Genomic DNA, 10,703 nt, shown 5'->3' on the forward strand with positions numbered 1-10,703 from the left:
TTTTTTGTAAATATTCCTAGGATATCTTTTGAAAGGAAGAACATTCTCTATTAGTGAAGTCCAAAATTCCATATATACCATCATTAGTTGCTGCTGTTATAGTATTATTAGTATTTCATATGTATAAATATATTTAATCATCACAACAATTCTATTCTTCACTTTCTAATAAGGAAGCCGAGACAGAAAGTTTGCAAGTATTTTCCCCAAAATCCAGCTAGTTAAGTGGGGGAAACACATTTAGAATCCATGGGGTATAGCTCTGTAGGCAGTGTCCCTAAATACAATTTGTCTTACATATTTCTATATTGCTATAATTTACAATTTGCTATCCAATAAATTAACATATAAATACAATATTCAATTGTTTTATATGCTTAACTTTTGTCTTGAATGACCGAAGACTGAGAAACTTTTAAATGTTTCTTTCCATGATTATAATTTATCATTTTTTTCATTGTTCCACTAGATTTTGCTGTTTTTTTGAAGTGTCATGATATATAGCACATAAAATTTATACCTTTTACAAATTCATTATGGATTTTACCTTTTAAGTATTGACTGGGTTACTAAATGTAAAGAACTTTTGCTTGACACATGCTAACCACTCTAAAAGCACAACCTCTTTTTATATACTGTCTTCTCTCTACTTAGGTTTATTTCTTTTTCTCAGGGTTGTGAGTTCAAGCCCTGCAATAGGCTCCATGCCCAGGGGTTGAACTGAGCTGAGATCAAAAGTTGGATGCTTAACTGACTGAGCCACCCAGGCGCCCCTTCCTTCTTAGGTTTCTGATCTTGACTTTTATCTCCATCAGCTGTCACTTTCTTTTTGTAATTTTTCTGGAAATCTGCATAAGTATTATGCTTCATCTTTTCTTTTCTCTTCTCCATGCATCAACTTGATTGGATATAGGATTCTTGGATAGGAGAATGGGTTTCTTAAACTCTGAAGACAATGCTCCATGATCTTCTGCCCTTCAGTATTGCAGGAAAAGTTTAGTGCCAACTTGAAAGTTTACGTTTTGCTTTTGTAAATCACTTATCTTCACCCCACTGTGTTGATGCTTGTAAAATTTTTTTCTTTGGCCTTGAAATTTAAATATTTTATCAGGCTGTATCAAATTTAAGTCTGTTTTAATGAATATGCCCATTCTCTTTGGAGTTACATGACTTTCTTCAGCATGGATGAATTTTATTTTCTATTGCTTTTTCTTCTTATCTACATTTTTTGGACAAATAACATTATATTAGTTTCAAGTGGAAAACATCATGATTTGATATATGCATATAGCTCAGAATGATCACCACACTAATCCTTTTTAACATCCGTCACCATACGTAGTTATAAATTTGTTTTCTTGTGATGAGAACTTGTAAGATCTACTCTTAACAATTTACAAATAAATAATACGGTATTAGTAACTATAGTCACAGTGTTGCACATTTCATCGCTATGACTTATTTATTTTATAACTGGAGGTTTGCACCTTTTGGCCACCCTCCCTCATTCTTTGTCTTCCTTTTTTAACTTTTGCTGCTCCATCTGTTAAATTCTTTCCTTTTAGACTTCTTATAAAACTTATTTTAGCTTTCCTGGATCTGTCTTCTAAAGGCTTAAACTTTTCTGGCAACATTTTCTACTTTTCCTAGAGGTTCTGGAAGAATTTCTCTAGCTTATTTTACTCATCCCTTGACTCATAGTCTACAGAATCTCATCTTGTGTTCATGAATTCCATGGCATGAGAAAACTTAATGGTCATATTTTTCATCTCAAAGCAAATTTTCCTGCTCCCAGGTTATACCTTTTTTTAAAACTTCATGTTATTTACTAAGTAGACAAAATGTCTTCTGGAATCTTTTAGAAAATCCACATTAGAGATTTTCTATGGTTTTTCCTAACTTTCACTAACAAAGCCATTCTAGAAGGGCATATATTTTTTCTGCCTACTCAGTTTGATTGCCTTCTTCTAAACTACTTAATCTTTATATTATAATTTTTTCTTTGCTTATCCTTAGGAATAAGCATGCTTGGCTAGGGTAGGGAATGAAGGAGTGCCTGGATAAGCAAGATGGCGGAGGAGATTATAGACTTGTCCATATTTGGAGATTTGTGTGATTTCTTTCAAAGACTGTGTTGGTCTAAATCAAGAAGAAAGAGGGAACAAGGAGGAGAAGAGAGAGGGAAGAAGAGAGAGAGAAAGGAAGAAAAACAGGAAGGAAAGAAGGAGAAAAAAAAGAAAGTGGGGTTAGCTCTACAGCAGTTTTATATTGACAAAGGACGGAGTAATTCCCTGTGCAGTGTAGGGTGTGAATGAAAGCCAGGGCCAGCCACATCAGGGAGTTTTGCCCTTATGCCAAAGTGAGTCTGTTCCCTCTTTGTTTGCTGGGATAATGTCTCTGTTGGTTAACTGGCACAGCCTGTCTCTTTAGAGGCCAGCTGTGGCCCTGCCCCTCTTCTCTAGTTCAAGGGTAATATGGGAGCCAACTATGCAGAGTAATTTCATCCTTGTTAGCTCTAGATTTGCAACCTCCTTCCCAAACCCACCATTGTCCTGATGCCCATTTTTACTCCAGGTCCCGTGCTGCTCTGTGCTTCGGGTTGGTTTGTGATTTGTGAGTTGGCCAGCCATCCTCCCAATCCAGTCTTTGTTTTCTTTTCTTTCTCTTTTCAGTTATTGCATGAAGGAGTTACACTAGTCCAAGTTAGAAGCAGACTCCCAAATGGATACATTATGCAAGCTGTGAGGTTTTACAACTTGTGACAAGGGACAGAACAGAAATTCTACTCACTGCAAGGAAATCCTCACTTAAGCTTCAGTGAGCCAAAAGCACTTAAAACCCATGAGCCTTCAGCTGGTCGTCCTTAGCCAGTCTAGTCTCTACCAGGAACTCGCATATGTTCCTGCACTGGCCACGCCGCAGTGGAATTACTTCTGCATATTCTGGATGCTCCATTACAGGACCACTGCAGGCCAATTTCTTCTTAAACGCCTTCGCTAGTTTCTTTTTATCTTAAACATCAGCAACACCTTGGATGGTAGTAAGGGTCTTCCTGCTGTTTCTCTGTTGAATTCTTATATCTATATAATCCTCAGTGCCAGCAGGAAGCAGATCATCACCCTTACTTGCATCAGCAAAGGGGTGAGAAGAGTGGAGGTTCTGGATAGGAGACATGCTGGAAGGCAGCAGCAGGAAAAGGGGGGGTGGGCGGTGAGGGTGGGGGGCAGGAACTGAGCGTCCAGTAGGGAGGGAGCTCTAGTGGGAGACTGCTGAGTCCTCAGAGCCTGCTCAGTGACTGAGACATCTCCCAATCCAGTCTTGCTTGCAATATATTTTGCAGAAATGCCTTGACTTGTGGACATCGCTGCTATGAACATTGGGGTGCATATGGCCCCTTCTTTTTACTATGTCTGTGTCTTTGGAGCCAAACTGTGGAAGGAGCCGAGATGCCCTTCAACAGATGAATGCATAAAGAAGATGTGGTCCATATATACAATGGAATACTACTCAGCCATCAGAGAGGATGAATACCCAAATTTTGCATCAACATGGATGGAAATGGAGGAGATTATGCTAAGTGAAATAAGTCAAGTGGAGAAAGTCAATTATCATATGATTTCACTTATTTGTGGAACATAAGGAATAGCATGGAGGACATTAGGAGAAGGAAGGGAAATCGGAGGGGGAGATGAACCATGAGAGACTATGGACTCTGAGAAACAAACTGAGGGTTCTAGAGGGGAGGGGGTGGGGGATGGGTCAGCCTGGTGATGGGTATTAAAGAGGCCACATACTGCATGGAGCCCTGGGTGTTACACGCAAACAATGAATCATGGAACACTACATCAAAAACTAATGATGTACTATATGGTGACTAACAGAACATAATAAAATAAAATTAAAAAAAAAAAGAAAAGAAAAGTCAAGAAATGCCTTGACTTTTCCCACAATAGTTTGGTTTCCTTTTCTGATATTCAGAGCTGATACAAATTTTCCAGGATTTTCAAATTCCTCTGGTCATCCCATTGGGAACTTGGGAGAATGAGAAGTTAAATGCAAGGATTCAGACCCAAAGTCTCTCTTTTTAAGTAGTTAGAATAGCTTGTTATCAAGATTACACTATAATTAACACTCTATCAAATCAATGAGATGTATTGATATAGCTCCTAATTTTTGTGGTTCCTAAACTCCAATTTACAGTCTAGCTACATCAGAAATAGCTGGAGATTTCTTTATGAATGCAGATCCTCAATCCCACCTCAGAAATTCTGATTCGGAAGGTATGATGTGGACCTGGGAATATGCATTTTAAACCTCTTTCCAAGCAATTTTTATGAACAGTCATGTTTGGGAGTCATTGTCTTTAGTCTAGAACAGCCAGACCCTTTGCAATTATGATAGCTTATTTTCTATTTCTGATTTGAGGACTCCCCCATTCCAGCTCCTAAGAATAACAAAATACATGTTAGTTTTTTTTTTTTAGGAGAGCAGATTTAAATTAATTTTTCTTTTAGAATTTCATGACAGTTGTTAAGATAACTGGATAACCCCCGAAGCGTGGCAACAAAAAGTTATTGCTCTAACCGTAGCGTGGTTGTAGCTACATCTGAATAGGGCACTATTAGAAAATGAGATAGTAATCCCCTACAAATTCTTTGCTGGAGTTTTTAGATCTGGAGAAGTAATTTCATCATGTGTTGGTGATTATTTGGGAAAATCCTATTGTGCCTTTTTAAGATGCTAGTTGGAAGTGATGGGGGGAAAATGAAGAGAACAGCTGGAGGCTTTGCAAGTACGTTCATAAGCCGGATATTCCATGCCAGGAGAGAATTCATTTTACGGAAATATTAAAATAAAAATGTTCTACTCCATGAATACATTTTTTTTATCACTGTTATTCAGAAATTCTCATACTTGCTTTATTCTCCAGGGTAAAAAGCACAGATATGCCTGTTACTAAAGATTTAGTTGGGGGGCGCCTGGGTGGCTCAGATGGTTAGGCGTCTGCCTTCGGCTCGAGTCATGATCCCGGGGTCCTGGGATCGAGTCCCACATCGGGCTCCCTGCTCCTTGGGAGCCTGCTTCTCCCTCTGCCTCTCTCTCTCTGTCTCTCATGAATAAATAAATAAAATTAAAAAAAAAAAGATTTAGTTGGCACATTTTGGGTTTATCTGGAGGGGGAGGGCTTGGCTATTGAGGTTAATTCATAGTTCAAACCTACTGATATTGATCGGAAGTGCTCACGCTTAGATTGGCACCTGCAAGTACAAGAAAACGGAAGTCATTAAAAAAGTTTTTTAACTTAAGAACTCTGCCCTCCAGCATTCAAGCATCTGGTTCCCCTTCTCTTCCCTGCCAAAGCTAACAGCCAGAGTCCCTTAAGAAGAGGGATTAGATGTAAAATCCCGATAAATCCCATTCAGTTTGAGCTGTGTACCAATAACAGAAGGACATTTGTTGTCCGTCTGTCTTTGGATAAATGGGGGAGATTTGGTGATGGCACTGCAGTGAAATAGAGGGTTGTGAATCTATCTTGCAATGTATTTTGATTCTGGCCGCCATCAGATGACACGGATAGATACCACTCTGTACTCTGAAATCACCAAAATAAAATTGCTTAAGGCCTCTGTATGATTCTGGGCTAACTAAACAATAACACCCACATCTAAACGATCTGTGTGATTATGCAGACAAACTGCAGGTTTTCTGTTAGGTTTACCACTCCCCTAGGAACTTCAAATCTCACCGTAGCCAGTCTCTAATTTCTTCTACTTCTAGTTCCGTTTATAAGTGCAACTTGGGATTCAAAGCAGAAAAGCATTTGCAAGGCTTTGGGGTTTAGAACTCTACCTTAGAGGACAAAACAAATTAACATGCAAATCCTTTGTATAGATCATTGCATCATCGTCAAGATGGGAACAGAAAACATTTATCACATTTAATTATAGAAGGTGTGCATACAAGATAGGTAGACAAAGAGCTATTTAGACATGAAGCCTAAGTCAAGGATAACCGCACCAAAGGCAAATAGAATAGCAAGAATATGGCAGGTCCTGCCCAGTGTTTCAAAGCCACTAGGATCTCCTAGGGCACAAAGGGTGCACGAACCATATGCTGTGGCCTTTGGCAGTGTATTCATTTTCTACTGCTGCATAACAAATTGCCACAAACATGGCATCCTGCAACATTAATTTATTATCTCCCTGTTCCCGAGGGTCGGAATCTGGCATGTATTAGTTGGGTTCCCTGCTCAGCATTTCACATGGGTGAAATTAAGGTCTTGGCTGGCTGCACCCTTATCTGGGAGCTCAACTAGGGAAATTGACTTCCAAGCTTCCTCTGGTTGTTGGCAGAATTCATCTTCTTGCAGCTGTATAACTCAGGTCCCCATTTTCTGGCAAGCTGTTGGCTGGGGATTACTCTCAGCTCCTAGAGGATGCTTTCCACAGGCCAGAGGGCTCCTTTCATAGGCCTTCCCACAACATGGCAACTTCCTGCTTGAAGGCCAGCCTTAAGGGTTCACTTGATTAGGTCAGGCCCACCCAGGATAATTTCCCTTTTAATCAACCCAAAGCCAACTGATTAAGAACCTTAATTATATCTGTAAAATCCTTTCACCTTTGTCATATAATGTAACCTCATAATCAGATTGATATGATTTGGTCTGTACTTCAGGAGGAGGAAATACATAAAACATATAAACCGGGGACTGGGATTTGGGGGAACCATCTAAGAGTGACACCACCCACTGGCACCCTAGGATTCAGAGCCTCTGTCTTAATCCATATACCCTGACCTACTTTGCATTTCACCTCACTATCTATTTTTGATTTTTACAAACTCAAGGCCATTATTTTATTTATGATTTCACTGTACTACGAATCCTTGGCCTTGAGTTCTTGGATCACTCTAGCTGTTGTTGCTTTAGTTGAAGACATTACTTTCCTTTTTATATTTGGTTGATTTCCACACTAGAATAACCTCAAGTTAAGAGATTTACCTGGAATCAGGATGCTCCCTGATTATTGAACACTTGCCTGATGACTATCTCTAATGTATGCAGGGTCTGTGATCCCATGCAAGAAGCAGAGGAAAGAAGTGGAAATCATCCAGGATTAGATGTATGTGTATAAACTTCCAAAGATACGTTTGGTGAGTAGCCAGAGCCTGTTAGATTGAGAAGAAAAGGAAGAAAGAAGGATCCCATCTACCTAGTCAGGCTTACAATTCCAGATTGCTAGAGTCCCTTGAAGCTGCTGGTGAGACAGGGAAGGTGAGCCTTACTGGTTGAGTGGCCCCAGGTGATATGTGAGACCAGAAAAATGCATTTTTCTAGAACTCTGATTTTAACTCAGATTGCATTTCTCCATGGAAACAAGGTTTTAGGCAATGTTTTGCTGATGAGGTCAGTCTACAAACCCTTTAATAAAGAAAACAGATAAGAAAATGTCATAAGTGCAGAATCTTTCCAAATGACTGCTTGTCTGTATTAACACACCTACCATTTCTTCTCTTTGGAGACTCGACTTAGGTACTCAACCAAACTGAGCAGGGGTGTCCTGTTTCGGAGTGTGAAATAGCATTATCCTACTTTCTAAAATTGTTTTCTTGAGTAAGGGTTAATGCCTGTGCTACTGTAAAAATCGGTTTGGCTGATCCTCAGATGACTCAGCAATTCTACTCTTAGGCATATACCACAAAGAACTGAAAACAGGTGCTCACACAAAAATTTGTACACAAATGTTTATAGCAGCGTTATTCACAATAGCCAAAAGGTGGAAACAACCCAAATGTCCATCAGCTGATGAACTGGACACGCAAAATATGTTATATTCATACATATTATTATATGTTATATTTATCCATATTATTCTGTCTTAAAAGGGAATGAATGAAATTCTGATATAAGCTGCAATGTAGATGAACCTTGAAAATATTGTATTTTTCATAATTTCATAAGTGAAAGAAACCAGAAACAGGACGGCTACATGATTCCATTTATATGAAATATCCAGCATAGGCAAATCTATAAAAACAGAAAATAGATTAGTGAAATCAAAACCAGAAAATAGTTGCTTAAGATTAAGGGAATGGGGGCTTGGGGGGTGATGGCTAAGTGGTATGGAATTTCTCTTTGTGGTGATAAAAATCTTCTAAAGTTGCTACAGTGATGGTTTCACACATCTGTGAATAGGCTAAAACCCATTGCATTGTCCACTTGAAATGGTTGAATTATACAATGTGTGAATTATATCTCAGTAAAGTTGTTAGTAAAGAGTTAACAACTCCTAATAAATAAAAAGGAAATCATGTAGGGTAAGCAGAGGTAAAGCATTAAACTTCAGACACTTTTCTCAAAGCCTAAGTAGGAAATGCAGCCTCCTTTCTGGCAGAATGACATTCTCCTGGGCAAATCTTTTTCATTCACCCCCAGCATGCATTTTTCTTTAGTTTTTGATCCAAAGAGCTTTGGGGAATCTGTGTTGTCTCTTCAATTAAGAGAGCGCTCTGGGAAGTGCACGTGTGGGCTCTCATTTTAGACTCTAGAGAGAACGGTATCTCATGTTTGTCATTTGAGGTTATTTACTTGCCTCTCTTACTTGAAAGCAGCTTTGTGCGGAGGGTTCAGGAGAGGGTGAAGGTGGACGTTCACATTCCACTTCTGGGGGAGCGTTAGGGGCTTCACAGATGCAGTGTTGGTTCAACCCCGGGGTCTCATTCTCCTCCGTCTTCTCTGTTCACTCTACGTTAGTGATGCTAACAAGGGAAATTTGGGGTAATGTCTGGAGACACTTCCACTTGTGACAACTGGGTGGGAGAATTCTAGGGGCGTCTAGTTGGGTAGAGCCCATGCAGGGACAACTGCAACTTCCTGCAGTGGACAACACAGCCTTCCACAATGAATTCACTGTCCCCAAATCTCAATAGTGCGGAGGATGAGGAACTCTATACACAGCTTAGTATCTCACCAGCTTCCATCCGTGAAGCGAGAATCTCTAGATGATTCCAATTCCCACATTTATATCCCTAGTCCAGATGTGTCTCAAGAGCTTTGGACTTATGTATGCAACCACTCCCTAGAAGTATCGCCTCATAAATTCCCTGCACTCAAAATATTTAGTGATCACATAGTCTGTCAGTGTTTGGATTTGCAGTGAGGGCATATCTATCACAATTGTGACTTACCCTTTACTTCCTTAAATCAGGATATAAATAAAATCTACACATTGCAATTGATGGATACGTCCCAGAATACTTTTCCAATCTACAGTCTTTTTTTCCATTTCTTTTTAAATGTAGGTCAATTTTGCTGTTTGTAACTTGTGTTGTTTTAAATTTCCTATACATTAGTAATTATTCTGGAGGTTTGATTGGATTCAAGTTCAACTTTTTTTTTTCTTTTAGCAGAATGAATTCACAGGTGGTTTTATGTTCCATTAGGAAGCATTTAAAGTCTAGTTGCTTTTCTTTTGTGGCTTTAGCAGCTATTGCTGATCAATGCCTACCTCCATTACCTCAAATGGTGATGCACTAATTAAATCATTCATTCCTCATTTATTACTGGAGTATTTCTATAAAGAGAAACTTTCCCTCATCTAGTATTTGTTACTCTTTGGTACAGTTCATATAGGAAAGGCAAAGAAAAAGCTTGATTCTTTATTTAACAGTTTTAAAAATAATTCACTGATACACTTGACTGGTAACCAATTAGTTTTTTTTTTTTTTAAGATTTTATTTATTTATTTATTTGAGAGAGAGAGAGAATGAGAGAGAGAGCATGGGAGGGGGGGAGGGTCAGAGGGAGAAGCAGACTCCCCGCCTAGCAGGGAGCCCAATGTGGGACTCAATCCCGGGACTGCAGGATCATGACCTGAGCCGAAGGCAGTCGCTTAACCAACTGAGCCACCCAGGCGCCCATAACCAATTAGTTTTATTACAATATCATTATAGGCTTACAGGCTGAAACTTATTTACAATAAGTTTCAATTATAGTTACTATTGTTATTGACACTTAAGTTGCCCCCTTTTTGGGAAGTGAGAGCCTTTTGAACTTGGCTCCTTATTTGCTCCAGGTGCTGGGGATTCGTGCACTTGACTATAATTCCTTTGTCTATCTGATCCTGTTTGATTTCTGTTTTTTTGCAGATCCTTCATATTTCTGTTTTATAGATGGAATTTCTTATTGTTTCCCAAAGCTGTTACTTATTTGGTCTTTAAAACAGTATACTTTTGCCCATGGGGGAAAAGAGGTATCTAAGGTAAAAAGTCAGAAACTGAAGGAGTCTGTTGTCTTGATCTAATTTCTCTCTTTTTTAAAAATTTCAGCTTGATTAAGGTATCATTGACAAATGAAACAGTAAGATATTTACAGTGTACATCGTGGTAATTTGATATACATGAACGTTGTGAAAGGATTTCTCCCACCCAGTTACTTAACACATCCATCACTTCCCATATTTATCTTTTTGTGTGTGTGTGAGAACTCTTAAGTTCTAATTTCTTAGCAGATTTCAATTGTATAAGACTGTGTTATCAGTTACAGCTACCATGTCTTGATCTAATTTCTGAGAGATCTTTCTAAAACGTAAATCAGATTATGCCATGATTGAAACTTGTAATGGCCCACACCTGCCTTCAAACCAAGTCCAGACTCAAAGTGTCCCTTTAGCCTGTGAATCCTGCTTACCTTGCTTCTTATCTGG

At 39.0% G+C, this 10,703-nt stretch overlaps 1 pseudogene; it reads right to left on the reverse strand.

Moving 5' to 3' along the window:
- Nucleotides 1-2,788: 2,788 nt before the first annotated feature.
- On the reverse strand, nucleotides 2,789-3,174 carry LOC118017404 (annotated as a pseudogene).
- Nucleotides 3,175-10,703: the final 7,529 nt, after the last annotated feature.

The sequence above is a fragment of the Mirounga leonina genome, unplaced genomic scaffold (assembly GCF_011800145.1).
Source record: "Mirounga leonina isolate KUSES-001 unplaced genomic scaffold, KU_Mleo_1.0 Mir_169, whole genome shotgun sequence".
NCBI classification, from domain to species: domain Eukaryota; kingdom Metazoa; phylum Chordata; class Mammalia; order Carnivora; family Phocidae; genus Mirounga; species Mirounga leonina.